We start from the raw sequence: 20654 nt of genomic DNA on the forward strand, positions 1-20654 counted from the left end.
CTGCCACCATTGACACTCTAGCTCTTAGGTCTCAAAGACTGTTGCTAAGGACTCCAAGTGGGCTTGAGGTTCCTATGGTCATTATCATGACATTTCTGCAACCACTAGGACAGTGATCAATGTCCTCTGACTTTCTAGAGGACTCCTACACCTTATAAATTGCTTCTGCAGAGACATTAGTCAATAGCCTCCATTCTTGATGGCCACCCTGTCCTATGTCTTGCTCCAGCAATGACATGGCACAAAGGCCTCCATCCTTCTCAAGAACAGCTGTGTCCTACAACTTGCTCTTGAGGGAACAAGTTATAGGTTGGCTTTGAACCACAATCCTCAAATGCAGCTTTCTGAGTAGCTAGAGTTATAGGCCTGAGCCATTGGTACTCAGCTCATCTCTCATTTTTCAAGGAAATCTATTTTTGTTTGTTTTAGAAAGGTTGGTTTTAGATATGTCCTTTTAGCACTTTAAATTTGTTCCCTTGCTGTCTAATAGCCATTCTAGTTTGTTGTTGTTGTTGTTGGTCATGGGTCTTGAACTCTGGGTTTGGGTGATGTCCCTCAGCTCTTCAGTTCAAGGCGAGTGCTCTACTGCTTGAGCTACAGTGCCACTTCTGGTTTTTCTGAGTGGTTTATTGGAATAAGAGTTTCACAGACTTTCCTGCCTGGGGTGGCTTTGAACCATGATCCTCAGATCTCAGCCTCCTGAGTAGCTAGGATTACAGGCGTGAGCCACTGGTGCCCAGCCAAAAGTAATTTTTTTGGGGAGGTCAGTCATGGGGCCTGTAAATCTATCTGTTAGTCCATTTGGGGGCTCCAGCTCTTATCTTGAGTCCATAACAATTTCTGGTTTCCATTCCTTGTTCATGGATGATAACAGTGTGATTTACAGGCCTGGGCACTGTCCCACAGCTCTTCAGCTCAAGGCTAGTGCTCTACCACTTGGGCCACAGTGCCACTTCTGGCTTTTTCTGCTTATGTGATGCTGAGGAATTGAACCCGGGGCCTCATGCATGCAAGGCAAGAACTCTACCACTGAGCCATCTTCCAAATCCCCCATTCTAGTTTTGATGAGAAATTGATCATGAAATCATTGAAGATTGTGTGTGCAATGAGTTGTGTGTCTGTGATTTTGAAGGTTCTCTGTCTTTGACTGTTTAATAAGAATGTGTCTTAGTGTGGACCTGTGAGATTATCCTAAGTGGCTTTTGTTGAGCTGCTAAATTCCTGCGCATAAGGGTTCATATTTTAAAATTGGGAAGATTTTGGTCATTATCCCTTCAAATACTATGTATTTCTTGGTTTCTCTTCTTCTGGGCCTTTCATAATGCATATTTTAGTCATCTCTGTGTGTGTTCATAGAAGTATATACATATTCACATTGTATATTATACATTACACATATATACATTATACATATATACATTATATACACATTCATTGTATATGTGAATATAGTAATATAAACATATATACACCTACATATTTGTGTGTACATTTACATACATATATTTATTTTTCATATAGCTTCTACTTTTGTGGTTGCTTAGGTTCAGAGTCTAGATTAGTACCAGCTACTCCAGAGTTAAGTTTTCCTTTTTCTTTCTTTTTTTTTTGGGGGGGGGTCTGGTCGTGGGGCCTGAACTCTGGGCCTGGGCGCTGTCCCTCAGCTCTTCAGCTCAAGGCTAGCGCTCTACCACTTGAACCACAGCACCACTTCTGGCTTTTTTTTTGCTTATGTGGTGCTGGGAAATCAAACCCAGGGCCTCATGCATGCAAGGCAAGCGCTCTACCACTGAGCCACCTTCCCAGCCCTCCTTTTTATTTCTTGGTGAAAATAAACATGTGTTGGCAAGGATACTGAAACAGGTACAAGGTAGAGCTAGCCACACTGTCTTTCTGATTTCCTGTCTCTGTCAGGTCTCTGAGCACAGGACCATTGCTTGTCACGCTCTTGCAGTGTGAGCTGTGATCTTTTGCAGTGTCATGGTCACCAGACCTGCACCCAGAAGAGGAGCTGCTTCAAAGGCAGCCTGCATAGCTGTACCTGCTGATGTCAGGCTTCCCCACAGCTGCTGGGGTAGCCTGGCAGATACCCCAGTGCCAGGACTGCTGGCTGCTGACAGTTGGCTGCACAAGCACAGGTTCTTTTTTTTACCCAAGTCAGAGGTCTGCGGTGGAGGCTGGAGGTACTGTACTGCTGGTGGCTGTGCTAGGAGCGAGGCTGGGGTCCAGAGGCCTCATTTTGCCCTGACATCTGGGGCACAGCAGATGCCAAAAGCCCCTCTGGGCTCTTTCCAGAAAACATGGGTGGGTGAGGAAGCAGAAGCTGAACTCAGGAGGCCTCTAAGCACAGGTTGGGTAAAGGAGCTGGGAGGGGTAAGCTGTTAGGGCTGGTAGGGGGGCAGGCAATGAGCCTGTATTACTGGTCTGCCAGCTTCCAAATGAAAAGCTAGACTTGCCTGCCACCCAGAAATGTCCCTCCCTCAAAACTGGTTGCATCAGAGGGTCCCATGCTGGTGAGGGGCAGACTACCATGGGCCGCAGTGGAGAGACCAGCAGCATAGTGCTGATGGCTGGCAATTCAGTGTTGCCAGTGGAGGGTACAGACATTACAGGGGGCTCTGTGGGTTCCCCAACATTGCAGAGCCAGGGAGGTTGGAGCCCAAGGAGATTCCAAGCTCTGTTGGTTGAGCACTAGACAGGCTGGTGAGTAAAGTCTTGCGGGATGGCTTAGCAGAGTCCTCGGTCTGGCCCCACAGGTGCCAGAAGTTGCCTAGCATCTCCCCAGCCAGAGAACTTGGGGACGGCAGCTCTCCCACATAAACATGGATTATCCAGCTGGCTAGAGGCTGTGGTCAGTGCTGGTCCTGGAGAGTCAATACACCTGCTGCTGGAGGGAGCAGTTGCCAAGGCTTCTGGGGTAAGAGGAGCCTTCAGTAATAGGCTCATGGAAAGACTGGTCTCCCTACACAAGAACACCTCCAGCTGGTTTGCCTCTTTTGTTTAGGGGGGGGGGTTCACCCCTTGGGGGGCAGTGATATTGGAAGAAATTGTTAGTGTTATTATACCAAAATTAAAGCCAGCCGCTGAGGGAGCAAAAGAGAAAGGCTTGCTGAACTGTCCCATGGCAGATGGAGTTGAGTCTTTGCTGCTTCTGTCTTGGCTGGCCCTGAGGCTTTGTCACCAGATGACAAGTGACTGGATGCTAGCATGGAGCCTGACGGTCTTAGGGAATTTATCAGAGAGCCCGACTTGGCTTGGCCAGCCACTGGGACTACCACTAGGTGTACATAGTAATTAGTAACTCCCTATAGTTAGGGAGCAGTGAGAAGCAGTGAACATTTTTGAAAGCCATAACTGTTAACGTAAACATTGATCTTATTCTCATTGTCCCAAGCGCCATAGGGTCCAATCAATCACCTTCGTTCTGTTAACAGCCTCGTTAAGAATCTCATGTTTAGTCTTCTAGTGGAGGGGGAGGTGGGGTGGGCTGGTTGCTTGTCCCTAGAGAAGAACACGAGCTCCATCTAGTTTTATTTTGTGTGAGTATGTATGTGTAAGTACTGGGAACTTGAACTCAGGGTTTGGTTGCTGTCTTTTACCCTTTTCACTCAAAGCTGGTTCGCTACTATTTGAGCCATATCTTCACTTCTGGCTTTTTTTTTTTGTCGGTCATGGGGCTTGAACTCTGGGCCTGGGTGCTGTCCCTCAGCTCTTCAGCTCAAGGCGAGTGCTCTACCACTTGAGCTACAGCGCCACTTCCAGTTTTCTGGTGGTTTATTGGAGATAGGAGTCTTACGGTCTCTCCTGCCCGGGCTGGCTTTGAACCGCGATCCTCAGATCTCAGCCTCCTGAGTAGCTAGGATTACAGGCGTGAGCCACCAGCGCTGGCTACTTCTGGCTTTTTTTGGTGGTTATTTGGAGGTAAAGAGGAGTTACATAGACGTTCCTGTTCAGGCTGACTTTGAACCTTGATTCTTAGCTCTTGAGTAGCTAGGATTATAGGTGTGAGCCACTGGTGCCTGACTCCATCAAAATTCTTTTTTTTGCCACTCCTGGAGCTTGAACTCAGGGCCTGGACTCTGTCCCTGAGTTTCTATGGGCTCAAGGCAGGTGTTCTACTACTTAAGCCACAGTGCCACTTCTGGATTTTTCTTTATATATGGTACTGAGGAATCGAACCTGGGGTTTCATGCATGTTAGGCAAGCACCCTACCACTAAGCCACATTTCCAGCCCTCCATCAAAGTTCTTAAGGCCATGGCTCTTCATGGAAGTCATAGCCCTGTGTTCCTAGGAAGCAAGATGCATGCTGGGTAGGAAAGAATTTCAAGCCTCACAGCAATGGGGGACTGAAAGGGCCCCCATGTCATTGGATGTGAAAGAATCAGCGCAATTGGATGGCATACACATCTGGCTACTCCTGTGACCAGAAGACAGAGCTCAAACTTGCTAGACAGGCAAAGATCCAGGAGGAAGGATCAGTATGCAAGGGTTTAAGGACAATGTCTGTAAACTGTAGAGGAAATGAAGGTTCAGAAGATAGAAGTGACTTCTGACAATCCTGGTGGTGGCAGCAGAGTACAGGAGAAGCCTTAGTGCCCTGCACCCCAGGACATGGCTTGCCTGCAGTTAGCTGGAAGGGAGGCTATGAGGCCTCCAAGAGCATGATGGAAGTTAAGGAAAGCCCTGGGATCATTTGCCCTGTGGCAGATGCAAGTGGCAGCAGGCTTGGACACCACACTATCTATCCCAGGCATATTGTCTTATGTTTAGCCTAGATGTCATAACAGCATTGCTATAGATTCCTGGGGCCAGAGACTGAATGCCCCAGGACTCTAAGCCCAACTGAAAACTAAAGGGGTGACAATCAACACCAATGATACCAAGGGAGTGAAGAGCTGAGGAAAGAAGGTAGGGAGTATGGTAGGCCTGGAAAAGGGCACAAAAGGGAGATGCACCTGGGCACTGATGGTTCACACCTGTGATCCTTGCTACTCAGGATGCTGAGATCTGAGGATCACTGTTCAAAGCCAGCCCCAATAGGAAACACGTACATACATACATACATACATACATATGTGTATATATATATATATACATATATATATATATATATCTTTACTATATATATATATAAAGAGAGTATATATATATATAGTATAGTTTATATATACATACATACATATATATATATATATATATATATATATATATATATATATATAGTAAAGATACTGTACAGAGGGGTTACAGTTACTTGAGTAAGGTAATGAGTACATTTCTTAAGCACTGTTACCACCTCCTTTGTTTTTTCCCTACCTTCCCTCCCCAACTCCCCTCCCCCTGCCAAGTTGTAAAGTTCATTTTCAACACAGTGTCTTGTACATCTCATTGTTACAATGGGTCAACGTGCATCCTTGTTTCAGCATTTTGTTATTTCCCTTCCCCTCCTCAAATTAGAAAAATGTATATACAAGATACAGGGGCCACAGATTCATCTCCAATTAACCACCCAAAAGCCAGATGTAGAGCTGTAGCTCAAGTGGTAGAGAGCTAGCCTTGAGCAAAAAAGCTCAGGGACAGGCCCACGACCAGACCACATGCAAAATAAAAACAAAGAGTTTATATTCATATTAAGGGAACTTGAACAGGTAACAAAGATGACTAGGTCTCAGGGGGATGGGTAACAGTAGGCTACGTTGCTAAGAGTAAGCTGGGCAGACCAATGACGAGATGGAGTCCTTGTCCAGAAGAGGGCCCAGAGGAGCCTGACTATAGAAATTTGGTCCAGGAGAGTTTTTGTCAGCAGGAATATAACACTGAGTAATCTCAGGGATTTGTCCACACCATATTCTGGCTTCCTCTATTGAGGATGTCTGCTTTTGTCACATGTTGTTTTATAAATCCACTTACTTGCCTACTTCTGATTGGCTGTGAGCAGATGGAGGAGACAACCATGTTTTGACTCTCCAGTGCCTATCACCACATTCAGTAGGATAGGCAAAAGCACAAGACCCTCTGGAGAGGCTGGATGAATATGCATTCAGGGCATGGCTTTTACATGCCGTACTCTCCTCTGAAGTAGTCATGAATCCTCCAGGCCTTCATTCATGTTCAAAGAAGTCTGCATGCTCAGTCAGGATCATCAGGGGGCCTTGCTAAACAAACATGGCTGGACTCCACATCAAGTTTCTGGACTGAGCCCAAGAATTTGCCAAACGACAGGTGATAACCCCAGTCGCATTTTGCACCTTGATAATCACTGAAGGATTACCTCTGGTTATCATCCCTCAGTGATGCATGAGGCTGTTTTTAAACTCCAAAGATGATGAGATTTCATGGGCAACTTTCAATGTTTTATCCAGAAAACTTCCCAGATACCAGAATGAGATCCAGACATACAATCAAGCTAGGATGTTTTATTTCTCTGCAGGGGACCACTCTCTGTCATTCAGAGGACAAACAGCAGCCCCGAACTCAAATAGCTCAGGAAATACAAAGGCAAAAACACAGAGGCCACTTGCAGGTGGTCAGTGGTAATTTTGCAGTCAGCAAGAAAGCAAAACTAGCAGTCTAGCAGTTAGTGATTATTAATGGCAATTACAATTTCAGTAATCAATTAATGCAAAGTTCCCATCCTAGATTTTCCCTTTGTTCCTGGTATTGGGTTAAACTGATATTGACAAGAACATACTCTAACCTCTCCCTAGTTTTTAATCTATTATTGAATCTCTATAACCCTGTGTTTAACCTCTTATTTACTCAAGCCTTTATCTCAGGGTTATTGACTAATCTGGAGGTCTTCTTCTAAAGGGAGATCCTACCTTTCAAATTGGTCTTATTCTTATTAATAATAAAAGCTAATCACAAAAGGTCAAGTTCCATGTTTTAGTATATTTGCTGAGCAAGCATAATCACAAAAACCAGACATTGGTGGTTAGCCTTGTACACTGTCAGCCCTATTTTTACTTGCTTTGCAGCTGTCGGCAAATGTCAAGCCACAGTTTTGCTCCCCTTTCTGAAGTGTTGTTTTTTTTTTCCTGAAGTTTTATTTTTTTAGGTCCTGGGACTTAATTATCGCAGTTGAGTTTCTTCTTTCTTAGTCTAATTAATAATCTGTTTGCTTTAACCTGGTCCTAACATTCAGGTGAGATAGGGAAGCAGATAGGGTCTGATCATGGAGGTGACCTTTTTCCCTTCATTGTCATTCTTAGGCTGGAGCAATAGCTCAACATTTCATTTCCTATTCCATTGGACCTGCTTCCCAGCCCTCTCTACCAGGCCTGGTGCTAGACTGAGACCAGAGATTGAGGGCTCTTAGGCAGCTCCATTTCCCCCCACTGATACAAGTGGCCTAAGGATCTACAGCATTCCAAACCCTCTTTTGACTCAGTCCACGGTCAGATGCTAGTACAGGGCAAGAGATGGTTGAACAGAGCTCATGACTAGGGCAAGTGAAGCAAGACCGAGCTCCCTAAATAGTTCAGTCCAGCCTGATGAGGACTGAGAGGGTTTGCAGGATTTGTGGGCAGAATTTCAAGAGTTTTCAACTCAAAAGCTTCAAGGTGTGAGGAGAGCTAGGGCTGAAAAGGAAAGGGTACATCAGGAACCAAGGGATCGCCAAATTCCTTCAAATTCTAAATGTTCTGGTTTTGTGCCAGTCCAAAGGCTTGAACTCAGTGTAAGCATTATTCTTTTTGTGCTCAAGGCTAGGGTTCTGCCACTTGATGCACAGCTCTATTTCTGTGATTTTTGGTAGTTAATTGGAGATGAAAATTTCACGGTCTTTCTCAGCAGGGCTGGTTTTGAATTATGATCCTCAGCTCTCAGCCTCCTGAATAGCTAGGATTAAAGGTGTGAGCCACTAGCACCCAACTTCCTGTTCTAAATTTGAATTTGACCCTTTGAGGTCACAAAGGAAGAATAACTGTTATTATAGGGAGATAAAACCATACTATTTAGAATGACTTGCCTTAATCGATAACTTCTGACTCTTTAGACAGGTGATGGTGTGGGCCTTAGTTTATGTTCTTGGTCAGGCTTTGATTATGTTTAGAGTGAAATGACTTGGGATGTGGGTGATTTAAGGAAGCAGGACTTCAGGAGAGTCTTTGCTGCTCCCCAGGCTAAAAATTATCAGCTAGAAGCTCCAGGGACCACTGTCTCCTTGGGGCCCTGGGAGCATGCAGGAGGGATTTCTCTCCTTCTGGGAGGAGAGAGTAAAAGTTGGTTTCAGTTAAATGAGCAATTGTTTCACCTGCTCATTTGGAATTGAGGCGAGGCCTCTAGGCCAGTCATAGTAGCACATGGCTATAATCTCAGTTACTAGGGATACAAAGATAGGAGGATGAATGAGTTAAGTCCAGCCCAGGCAAAATGTATGAGGCCTAAAAGAAGGGCTTGAAGGTGTGACTCAAGTAGTAGAGCAATTGCCTAGAAAATGTGAGTGCCTGAGTAAAATTCCTTGTACAGGGCTGGGAAGGTGGCTCAGTGGTAGAGCGCTTGCCTTGCATGCCTGAGACCCTGGGTTTGATTCCTCAGCACCACATAAGCAAAAAGAAAAAAGCCAGAAGTGGCACTGTGGCTCAAGTGGTAGAGCACTAGCCTTGAGCTGAAGAGCTGAGGGACAGTGCCCAGGCCCAGAGTTCAGGCCCAATGACCGGATGCAAAAAAAAAAAAAAAAAAATTCCTTGTACAGAAAAAGATCTTAAAAAAAATTGTTTTTAAATGAAGAAGCCTGAATCTTGGGAAGTTTAAGCTATGAGTTCTTTTCTAGTAGTTTTTCTTTGGACAAGTGACATCAACTCTGTAAGCCTTGGTTTTCTTGAGCGTTCAATGGCACTGATTGTAGAATTTACACAAAGGTTTATGCCAAAGCCTTTAGCCTAGGACTGTTACCAGCTGGGTTCTTAGTGATAGCTATTATTTGTGACTTCTGTATTAATTCATTCCTAACTGTTGTGGCTTGCTCCCCAAGAAGCCCCTCTCTAGGTAGAGTTTGACAAGTCGGAGACATTTATTATCATTTTTATAAATCCAGCATCCTGCACTGATAGCCAAGTTCCTGGGCCCCTGACTCAGTGGTTCTGATTAGCCAAGTCAGTAAGGAACCCAGGAATTTTAATGATTTCTCAGAAAATTTCATATAAGGGATAACTCTTGAACAAATATATGGCTGAAAAGCAGATTTCTGTTTAAAGGTTTTTTTGGTACTGGTCCTATGGCTTGAATGCATGGCTTGGGCACTGTTCTTTTTTTTTTTGGGTCCGGTTGTGGGGCCTGAACTCTGGGCCTGGGCGCTGTCCCTCAGCTCTTCAGCTCAAGGCTAGCGCTCTACCACTTGAGCCACAGCGCCACTTCCAGCTTTTTTCTTTTTGCTTACGTGGTGCCTCATGCATGCAAGGCAAGCGCTTTACCACTGAGCCACCTTCCCAGCCCATTGGGCACTGTTCTTACACTTCTTTTGCCCAAGGCTAGTGCCCTACCATTTCAGCCACAGCTCCACGCCCAGCTTTTCGGTGGTGAATTGGAGATTAGAGTCTCATAGAGTTGGCTTTGAACCAGTCTCCTCAGATTTCAGACTTAGGCTTCAGCGAGGTCCCTGAAAACTTACCTGTCAGGCAGGACCCTCTGGGCCAGAAACACAAATCCTACTGTCCTGTTGTCACAAGCTCTCTGCATCACTCAAGCTCTGGGGAGACAGGAGGTAAGGGCATCCCCCCTCAGTAAATTTCTTCACCATATGGGGTATAGTTAGCTCTCCCAGGAGCATGTCTCAAACAGGGCCTGGCTAATAATTTGTTTTGAGTGGATGAGTGGACAGGTTGGCTGTTAAGGAGCCCAGAAAGTAGTTGGCAAGAGAGGAGAATATTTGTCTTTTTGTTCCAGATCTGCTAGTATCTGAGGGGAAAGTTAGGCCTCCCTGAGAAGGTAGAAAATGGCAGCCTTGGCCAGTTCTAAAACAGGGAGGTGGGGATGACTCAGCAAGATGAATGACTCAGCAAAACATGTGTGTATGTGGGGGAGGCAGATGACTCAGCAGAGATGGGAAAACTAATCACAAGACTCTCTACAACACAAGTCTACCTTGTGACCAATCAAACGGAACTGTGTCCTGAGGGGGCGGGGCAAGCTGATCCTATATATAGCTGGCCTGGGGCAGGTAAGGAGTAGCAAAAGAAGGCAGACACCTAGCTCTAGGACCTTGTCTATTTCAGAGAAATCCATATTGCTGTTACTTTCATGATTATTTCTTCCTTGGATTAGAGCCCTCCCTTCAAGAGTACAGAATCCAGCTCTTCAGGCATCTTGCCACCTAAAATAACAATTTTCAGAATGATGACCAGGAGGAAATACAGGTATCTGGGCTCTGGGTGGCTGTCAGCATGAGGCTGCTGCCTCCACCCATCACCCCCTCTGAGTCTTTAGGATCCCTGCATGACCCTCCGGCCCTGGGGATGCCGAGGAGAAAATCCACACACTGGGGAGGGACCACAAGCCCAGCGAGGAAGAGGTTGAGGACTTGCTGGGTCCCTGTGATGATGAAGCAGCAGCCCTCAGCCTCACCTTTCCCAGAGGACGCAGGGTTGGCAAGGGTGGCAAAACTTGTCCTAAGATCTTCAGTCACTATCACCACAGGCTGCAGCTGAAGGCTTCTCTGGCCTCCTCCAAACCAACCCCAGAGCTCCTGCAGCACTGTCCCACAACTTCATGACAACCGCTTCTCAGAACCCTGTTCCAACCCCAATCCATGCCGGGGTCACCCAGGGAGGTAATGGCCCAACACCCCATCTGGTGCTTCAAGGGGGGAATGTGAGGAGACCCTCCGGCCCTGGCTGAATGCACAACATCTGGGAGAATGAGAATCACAGGACTATTCCTTTACATCTTGCCATGATGTTGGGAAATAAAGAATGTGCCCAAATTGTGCCCCTGTGGCCACCTCCAACCCCTCCTTCCCCCATCTTGCAGTAGTGTGTTTTCTCTGAGGATTGTTTGGGGGAGCCATGAATTTCCATGACAGCAGCAATGGCTCCAAGCATTTGCTCCTATGTGTGCCTCAGCTTGGACCTCATGGCCGTAGGGAAGGTGATCATCTGCCTGTTCATTGCCTTATCCTCATGCAGCAGGATGAAGTTAGGTTTCTGGATGCCAACAAGAGTAGATATCACTGTGTCAGAAACATGCCCCCCAGAAGAGAAGCCTGCTCAGGGAAAACCTCTGTCACTGCAGGTATTTAATGGACACCAATACTGTATATGGGGAATGTCATAAAAACCCATGACTTGTACTGTGATTGTTGAGAAGCCTCATGCAGACACTTTGAGTTCACCCCAGTTGTATGCTAACACTGATATTAAACTGGAGGATTATGACAGTTTTTTTTTGGAACAAAGGAAAGCAACACCATCTTTTCATTCCTAGGCCTGCAATCATGGTTGGCATCAAAGACAGAACCTTAGAGCAGAGAAGTGGATGATGATGGAGATGCATTTGGAGTGCTACTTGGCATTTAGCATATACCTGCTCACCCAAAGCATTGCTGCCACAATGGCCATGAGCATCACCAGTCACTTTGCTTGCTATGGGAAAGGTGTTTTTTTAGAGGATGTGGGGTAGCAGGGATTACATGTTTGCTTTAAACCAAATCAGGAGTACAGTGGATTGTCCCCCCCCCCCTTAGTTTCATGTTTGTCTACAGTCTCACTCAGTGAAAGGACTGCCACCTGTTAAGAGGTATGCTTCCATAATGACTGGTAGATAAATGGATAGCACCATCAGAGAAATTGAGTTGGATCTACCCTAGATTATAATAGATGTCAGCGTTGCATAGACCTGCTTCCTCTTTAAGCTGCCTACTACTCAAAATTAGTCTGTAGGCTGCTAGAATGTTGGAATCAGAAAGAAAGGAAAAGAGCAATGCTACTTGACAAAGGGTGTTGGAGATTTTTGCTGGAGAATCACAAATGTCACTGTGCTAGTGCTCTGTGATAACAGATTTTCTAGACTGATTTTATAATGAAACCCTTGCCCCACCCTTTATAAATCCTCTGAAGCTCTTACTAATAGTTCCAGAAATCACTATTGTAATTGGGACCAAGATACAGGGATGAAAATAATTGCTATTTTAGAATATATGTGCTTCTTTTCCTCTTGTGTGACAAGTCACCTAAATGCATGACTGTTTGAAAGTGCACTATATATTAAGACATATACTAATTAAATACTGAATTTATAGGAGCAATTGTCTGACTAATAGCTGAAGGCTTCTCAGCTCTAGTAGTTTATTTTTTTTATTTTTATTTTTTTGGGGGTCCGGTCGTGGGGCCTGAACTCTGGGCCTGGGCACTGTCCCTCAGCTCTTCAGATCAAAGCTAGCACTCTACCACTTGAGCCACAGCGCCACTTCTGGCTTTTTTCTTTTTGCTTATGTGGTGCTGAGGAATCGAACCAGGGCCTCAGGCATGCAAGGCAAGCGCTCTACTACTGAGCCACCTTCCCAGCCATCTAGTAGTTTATTTGTACATAAGTACAAAGATTTTTAAATTTTCAGTCGGTCGTGGGGCTTGAACTCTGGGCTTGGGAGCTATCCCTGCGCTCTTCAGCTCAAGGCAAGCGCTCTACTGCTTGGGCCACAGTGCCACTTCCAGTTTTCTAGTGGTTTATTGGAGATAAGAGTCTCACGGACTTTCCTGCCTGGGCTGGCTTTGAACTGTGATCCTCAGATCTCAGCCTCCTAAGTAGCTAGGATTATAGGCGTGATCCACCGGAGCCTGGCAAAATGTAGTTACTTTAATAGCTGCTTGTTTTGTTTTGTGAAGGACTTTTTTTTATTGAGAGAATAAAACCTAGATGTATTTTGTGAATCCTTACGGAAGCATACTAATAACTATCTGTACTGCTAGGACAAAGGGTAGAGTGCTAGCCTAGCATATGTGAGTCCCTGAATTTGATCCATGGTACCCCCCCCCCCCCCTGCCAGATAACAATACTGCTGTTATAATTTGTTGTTTTTCTGTTAATGTTTCATTGTTTTCTAATGTTTTTTAAAAGTTCGTCTATGTGTCCAATGCACAGTTTTCATATTTTTGGAGTAAGACACATTTTCTTCTTTTTATTTTTGGATTGCTGAACACCACCAATATGTTACTTTATTATTTGGATGATTTCCCCATTTGTCACATACCTGCCAAAGTTTACACAATGAGGGGAACAAAGAATTCAAAGAGAATTGGAAGCAACTGATCAGCTGAGAATTCTGCACCCTCTTCACCCTTCAACTCTGACTCAGCAGGGATACTTTCAGTTCATCCTCATGGCAAAAATCGTGTCAAGATTGTCACATATCTTTAAATACTCAGAGAATTGCCAGAAGTACATAATTTTTTTTAAATTTTATTTTATTTTATTTGTGAACATACTGTACAGAGGGGTTACAATTACATGGGCAGGATAATGCGTACATTTCTTACCAAGCATTGCAGCCTCCTCCTTTGGTTTACCCTTCACATCCCTTGAAGCACATAATTTTTAAAATATATATACACACACCTACAGAAAAATACAAGACTTTTTCCCTGCCCCCTCCCAATATTTTAGTACACTACTGTAACTATGCAACTTCTGAGGACAGGTTAAGGGGGTCACAAGAAAGTGTTTAGAGCAAAGAAGTCGTTTGGTCTGATATTAATGCGGCGGGTTTCTTGCTCCTTCCCTCTGAACGTGATGACACATGATGACATAAAACACATGCGGTCATCTACTTACCGACAGCTGAGTGAAGACGCCATTCAAGGGACAGACACCCATGGCCCAGGAGGCCCCCTCCCCCAACATCACACCACTAATAAGGCTTCGCACCGTCAATGCAACACTGCTGATCCTAAAGTAAGCACCATTTATACATCTGAATACACACACACACACACACACACACACACACACACATACAGGACAACAACCATTGAAAACCAGACACAGATGGGTTAGTTAAAAGGTGCCATTCCAAGGCTCTACGTAATCACAGGAAAAAAGTATGTACACCGTTTGGAAAAGAGCTGCAACAGAGAGTTTTATTGCCAATCCCCAGTGAAAAACTCCTTGTTAGACGTCTCATAGCAGATGCTACATCACCCATAACCTCTTTTTTTTAAATTTCTGGCCCTTTTGTGAGATTCCCTGGCTCAAGGATTTGCAAGTGAATTTTTATGCTCTATGGCTTCACCCACACGTCTATATCTCCTATTGGACAGACGCATTTTCATTCCATGTATAAACACAAGTGAAATTTCAAAGCCACATGTACAAGAAAGGGCTGTCTAGAGTACTCTGAATTGTACTTGTTGAGAAAATAAAAATCACTACTCTTTTTGGAATGGATTCTGACAAGCACTGACTCTGTCTAGTTCATTAGGGCAGAGACTACTTTTTTTTGTATCCTTATAACTTAGAAGAGATTTTAATTGCCAAACATAGGAACAGCCTTGAATAAGACAAACTCTCAGAGAACTGAATGAAATACTCGATTATTTCCAGCATCCTCATGCTGGACTTCTCATTATGATTCTGCAAAGGAAATATGTAAGAAACTGAAAGAACACATGAATTAAGTCTCCCCACTGTCCATATCTCCCACTCCATATCTTGCTATTTGTGGACTGTTGTAAAGAACTTTTTGAATGCTAAAGCTGAAATTCTAGGTCCGAGGTTGACAGCACAGAATGACAAACAGAGGAGGAGTGTGATCGATTTCTTCTTGACTGGAAGAGACTCAGGATTCACAATTTTCATTTTCTTTCATTCCAAGGAAAGCTGTTGTTCAGACGTGGCGCTTGCTGATTAGTTGGTATTAAGAGAGATCCGGGGCAAATTCTATTTGATAACACCTTAGGGACTATCCAGAAATGGTTTGGGTATTGCATGTGAGTCTTCTGATAAGACTTAAAATTCTTTAAGATAGAGCAATTTGAAGACTCACCACGTTGCAATTACTCAATGCACATTGAGTGCCAATCAACTCAGGTTGAGGCTTTGCAAGTTGTGGTCCATGAGGTCAATATTATGCTTGCCAAGAAAGAGAAAGATGCCTGTATTTATCATGCATCTTTTGACTTAACCATAATATGCTGAGCATGATTCTATTAAACCTCCTAGATGGATGGAAGTACTAAATTACCACTATGATTTTATGACATTTTCTTGCCACACTTTTTAGGAGATGGAGTGTCAGCAAAGAAGCACAAGAGACCAACCTTAGAAGCACAGTATGACATTTACCACAATACCTAGCCTCCACAGAGAACCCGAGCACAGCCCTCTGTGATCATGCTGTGTTCAGAGCATGCTGGCTCCTTCTGTGTGCTATTACCAGCTGAATTCTAAGCAAAAAGCAATGGCCTTCTTCTGTTTAATCAGCTGCTTTGAGGTGTTGATAACCACAGTTGTTAAAACCTAGCAAGTAGATATCTTTGCAGGCATAGATATATCAAGGATTTTTCAAGGAAGCAGTTTTATTTCCTGTAATATGCTTGTTGGGCAAAAGGAGTGTGCTGTCATTTTAAAATTAGGTGAACTCTAGAGTGCCACCTTACTAGAAGTATGCAGACCAGAAAAAATTCAGGAAATACTTGTTTTTCCAAACACCAGGGTTTTATTAAAATCAAAGAGGAGAAAAGGAACATGCTTTGTCCTCAGACTCTAATATATTTTAGGTTTATTCATGTTTTTATGGATTTGACTCAACATTCACATATAGACATTTTTGTTTTACATGAATCTGATGATGAACTAAATATTTTGGGGTTTTGTTAAGGAAAGATTGGTTATTCTTTTGTGTTCTTAAATTTGTTTTGTTTTATTTGGCTTTATTGTAGAACTTTGCTTTTTTTAGAAATATGGCATTATTTAACAATTTTTCTTAAGTTTTAGGATCCACTTCAACCTGTATCATTATTGTTTTTAGATGTTAGTTTAAAATATTTTTCTCTAATAGCATTGTCTCAGATTTTGTACTCAGCATTAAAAGAGCAGAAAACATCGAGGGGGGGGAAGGAAGAATGTGCCCATATACTTTTGGCACACAATGCTCCAATAAAATATTTAGCACACAATGCTAAATATTTTGGGGTTTTGTTAAGGAAAGATTGGTTATTCTTTTGTGTTCTTAAATTTGTTTTGTTTTATTTGGCTTTATTGTAGAACTTTGCTTTTTTTAGAAATATGGCATTATTTAACAATTTTTCTTAAGTTTTAGGATCCACTTCAACCTGTATCATTATTGTTTTTAGATGTTAGTTTAAAATATTTTTCTCTAATAGCATTGTCTCAGATTTTGTACTCAGCATTAAAAGAGCAGAAAACATCGAGGGGGGGGAAGGAAGAATGTGCCCATATACTTTTGGCACACAATGCTCCAATAAAGGTGAAAAGTGCTCAGGGAGGAAGCCCCCTGGCAGAAGCCATCAGCTATGGAGATAGACAGTTAATTACAGTTATTTTAAAGAAACTTAAGCAGCAATCCAGGGAAAGTGTTGAAGAAAAATGACCTTGATTATTGAAAGCCTTGCAAGAACTTAGTGTCTTTTATCTAGACATCACTGGGATTTTCAAAGCTGAGTGATGTTACATTCCCAAATTCTGCCTTCTGATGCATGTAAAATACACAAAGTCTCAGTATCAGGCTTAACACAACTCTCACAAACTTGATTGATGTGAAGTGCCTATGAAGAAATTTGAGCTTCATTTCCAATGTGGATGTGGCTTCCTGTGAATCTTTTGTAATATTAAAGACATTGAACAAAAAGTGTATCATCAAATACACCATGAAGAATCAGAGACTGAAACAGAAGAGTTGACATTTTAATGAACAGAGATACTTATTTTGCAACTTTTATCAATCAAATTAATTTCTTTCACAGGTGCCTAAACTGGATGGCTTTTTCAAGAAGATAAAATAGAAAGAATGGGAACTTTATTGGCAGACTTCTATCTGGTGAATGGAGTCATTTTACAATCAAGGAACAAAAGAACATCTCAGTGAGGAGATATTCTTCAAAATAAAGCCATCAGGGAAAGTTTGAGAAACATATGGAAGATAATTTTTTTTTTTGCATTCCAATCCTATGTTTATTCAATTCCTTTATTCTACACAACAAAATACAAACACAACCTTACCTAAAATGCTATAAAACTCAAATTTTATAGTACTGACTGTACAATTAAGACAAAAAAAGAGAGAGTGCAATATAAATATTGCCAAGACAAACCTGCAAGACCACCATGAATGTCAGGTAAATGGGGTAGAGGAGGGCTCTGATGACCCCACACAGCTGTCTGAACTTCTTGCCAACTTAAAAGACAAGGGCACAGTCAATGAGGACCCTAAAAACAAATCCATTCATAACAACTAACATGGTGTGGGAATCTCTCAGGGTGGAAGAGGGCTTAGGCCAGGGACAAAGGCCAGGCCAAACACAAACAGCCTTGGTCCCTTTTGTTTTCAAGCTTCTGCCTAACAACAGGAAGGGCACTGCTACTTCACCAGTACTCTCTCTCCCTAGTAATAACGTGGCAAGACTGAATGCACCAAACACTTACAGAACAGAGAAGGGGCGAACTTTCTAGCCAGAAAATTCCAGCCTACCTTTATGAGCAGTGCCCCCCCCCCCCCAATCCATGGAAATTTGACAGCCAGAACTGTCCTGCAGATGAAATGTCTCACCTGCTGGCTTACCCAGTAAGGGATCCCTTCTTACAGACCCTGGTCCCCTAAGTGAAGTCACACAGATGAACTGGGTGGACCTAGGTTATAGGGGCGAGTGTCAGGGATTGGCTGATGGAGTTAGAACTGGAATGGCTCCTGTGGCGCCGACCCCCCTAGAGGATCTGGGTGAGCACAGGGGATCCTAGGTTTGGGGGCGCCTGACCTCGAGACCCGTGCCACCGCCGCCACCGTGGTGGCTGCATTCGTTGCCTCGGCCCAGGGGCCAGCACCGCAGCAACTGTGATCTCCTAGCCATCGATTTGTCCTCCATCCATGTGTTTCAGAGCCTTCCGGCCGTCATCAAGATTGCACACTCCCCATAGCGCAGCTTTGGATCAAAAACTAGGGAGGGCGCATTCTGTGCACAGCCGTGGCAAGCATTTAAATGTTCCCACGGGTGGAAAATATCTCCATAGTAAGATCCTCGGTCCAGTTCCCCGAGCTGCCCACCGTGCACTTTGGTGGGTGTGATCAATCCCTCGACTTCTTCTCAGAGCTGCTTGCTGCTGCTGCCATTTCCTCCAGCTCTCCTTGGCCGCTGAGGAAAATATCTCAGCGCTCAGTGGAACAGAATTCTGACCCTCTTCTGACACAGTCCTTAGCCTCCTCCTTAGAGCACTATTACATGGCAAGAGCACAGATCTGCTGAAAATCGAAAGGCTCCTGACCTGGGAAGAGAACTGCTATGTAAAGAATGAGATCTACAGGACACTATGTTGAAAACGAACTTTACAATGTTGGGGTGAAGGGGGGGGCAGGGGGAGGTGGGGAGGGAAGGGATGGTAGGGGGGAAACAAAGGAGGAGGTAACAATGCTTGCTATGAAATGTAGTCATTACCCTACTCATGTAACTGTAACCCCTCTGTACAACATTTTACTATATATATAATTAAAAAAAGAAAATAAGACATTTAAAATCACAATAACCATGAGCCACGAATTTCCCTCAGGGAGCAAATTATTATTAAATGTGCTAGATTCCCTTCAAGCCCTTTATCAAGCTCAGAGAATTTGTTCAAATGAAGATTCCTCCAGGCTACCCATGATCACAACTGCAGTGACTATGAGGCATTTTGAGACGATGAATTTGATGGCTCTATCTTCACCATGCCAGATGACGATAAGGAAGAGCTGAACCATCATCCTGACCTTTAACTGACATAGAAAATGCTATTCAAGAGAGCAAGGAACACAGAGACTCTTACAGTGAATCCAGGTAGAAGGGACAAATGCTTTCAGTAAAGGGAATCACACATTGAAGTGACACATCAGTAATAGGATAGGAAGAAATGGGCCTCTAATAAGAATTTCAGCAAGTTTTCTGATGTGCGATTTTTATTTAGCCAGGTGCTGTGGCTCACGCTTGTAATCCTAGCTACTCAAGAGGCTGAGATCTGAGGATCGAAGTTCAAAGCCAGCCCAGCCAAGAAAGTCTGTGAGACTCTTATCTCCAATTAACCACCAGAAAAACAGAACTGGCACTGTGGCTCAAGTGGTAGAGTGCTAGCCGTGAACAAAAAGCTCAGGAACACCACCCAGGCCCTGAGTTCAAGCCTGAAGACCAACAACAATAACAAAAAAGGCTTTCCAGTATAGGTAGCTCATACCTGTAATCCTAGCTATTCAGTAGGCTAAGATCTGAGAGTCACAGTTTGAAACCAACCTGGGTAGGAAGGTTTGTGAGACTATCAGAAATAACTAGAAAAGCCAGAAGTAGAGTAGTGGCTGAGGTGGTAGAGTGCTACTCTTGAGCTAAAGAAGCCCAGGGGTCGAGAGTTCAAGTTCCAGGACGTCCCCACCCAAATAAATAAATAAATAAAAATGTTTAGGGCTTGGAGGAGTGACTAAGTTGGTTGAGCACTAGCCAGTGAGCATAAGCAGTAGGTACCAAGTTGGAGTCCTTGTCTGAGCAGGGCATGTTTGGGCCCTCCCACCCCCCTCCCTCACCATCTGCCATTCAGCAGAGGCTGGCCAAGCAGGAGGAGGAGGAGGGGGGAGGAGGAGGAGGAGGAGGGGTGGGGGAGAGAGAGGGAGGAGAGGGGGAGGAGGAAACTGTTGGCTTTAGGGAATCTTCCAGATGCCCTCAGCCCCAAGCTCCAGTATGAAAGTGAGTCAGGAGGGGACCTTGCAGGGGCATCTAGTGCTCCAGGGGTATCCAGGGCTTCAGAGGCAGCAGGTGATGTGGGAGATAAGAACAGGGCTGAAGTCTTTGTCCCTATAGGGCAGGAAGGGAGCCTGGGCTAGGCCCCTAGAATGAGGGAGCCAGCGAGCTAAGGTACAGTGGAATCTTGAAGCAAGGGTCTGCCCTATGTGCTGCCCTGGAGTAGCAAACCCATGGGGTATCTGGAGCATGGGAAGTGCCTCTGGGCTCTGAATCCAGTTGGGGAAGGCTTGGACTTTGTCGTTGGGTTGAAGTGAGGGGGTTTCGGGTGTCTGGAGCTAGGAGGGCAGAAGGGTCCAGCTGTGTTGCAGGCATAGGGCTGATGATGTCTATTTGCTGGATGCAGGCAGGCAGGAGGATTTTCTTCCTGAGAAGACTGTGAACCCAAATACTCAGATTGCTGATTTTTTTTTTTTTTTTTTTTTTTTTGGGTCCGGTCATGGGGCCTGAACTTTGGACCTTGGCGCTGTCCCTCAGCTCTTCAGCTCAAGGCTAGCGCTCTACCACTTGAGCCACAGCGCCACTTCCGGCTTTTTTTTTCATTTTGCTTATGTGGTGCTGAGGAATCAAACCCAGGGCCTCAGGCATGCAATGCAAGCACTCTACCACTGAGCCATTTTCCCAGCCCCTCAGATTGCTGATTTTGAGTAGCTAGGATAACAGGTGTGAGCTACCACTGCCTGGCTCATTTTGGAACTCTTAATTGCTTTTCTTTTTTCCTTATGTTTAGGTC

The 20654-nt window shown here is 44.3% G+C and overlaps 1 pseudogene; it reads left to right on the forward strand.

Moving 5' to 3' along the window:
- Positions 1–2530: 2530 nt before the first annotated feature.
- Positions 2531–18915, forward strand: LOC122123343 (annotated as a pseudogene).
- The last annotated feature ends 1739 nt before the right edge of the window (positions 18916–20654 follow it).

The sequence above is a fragment of the Dipodomys spectabilis genome, unplaced genomic scaffold, assembly GCF_019054845.1.
Source record: "Dipodomys spectabilis isolate Male_0828 unplaced genomic scaffold, ASM1905484v1 ptg000227l, whole genome shotgun sequence".
Taxonomy (NCBI): Eukaryota; Metazoa; Chordata; class Mammalia; order Rodentia; family Heteromyidae; genus Dipodomys; species Dipodomys spectabilis.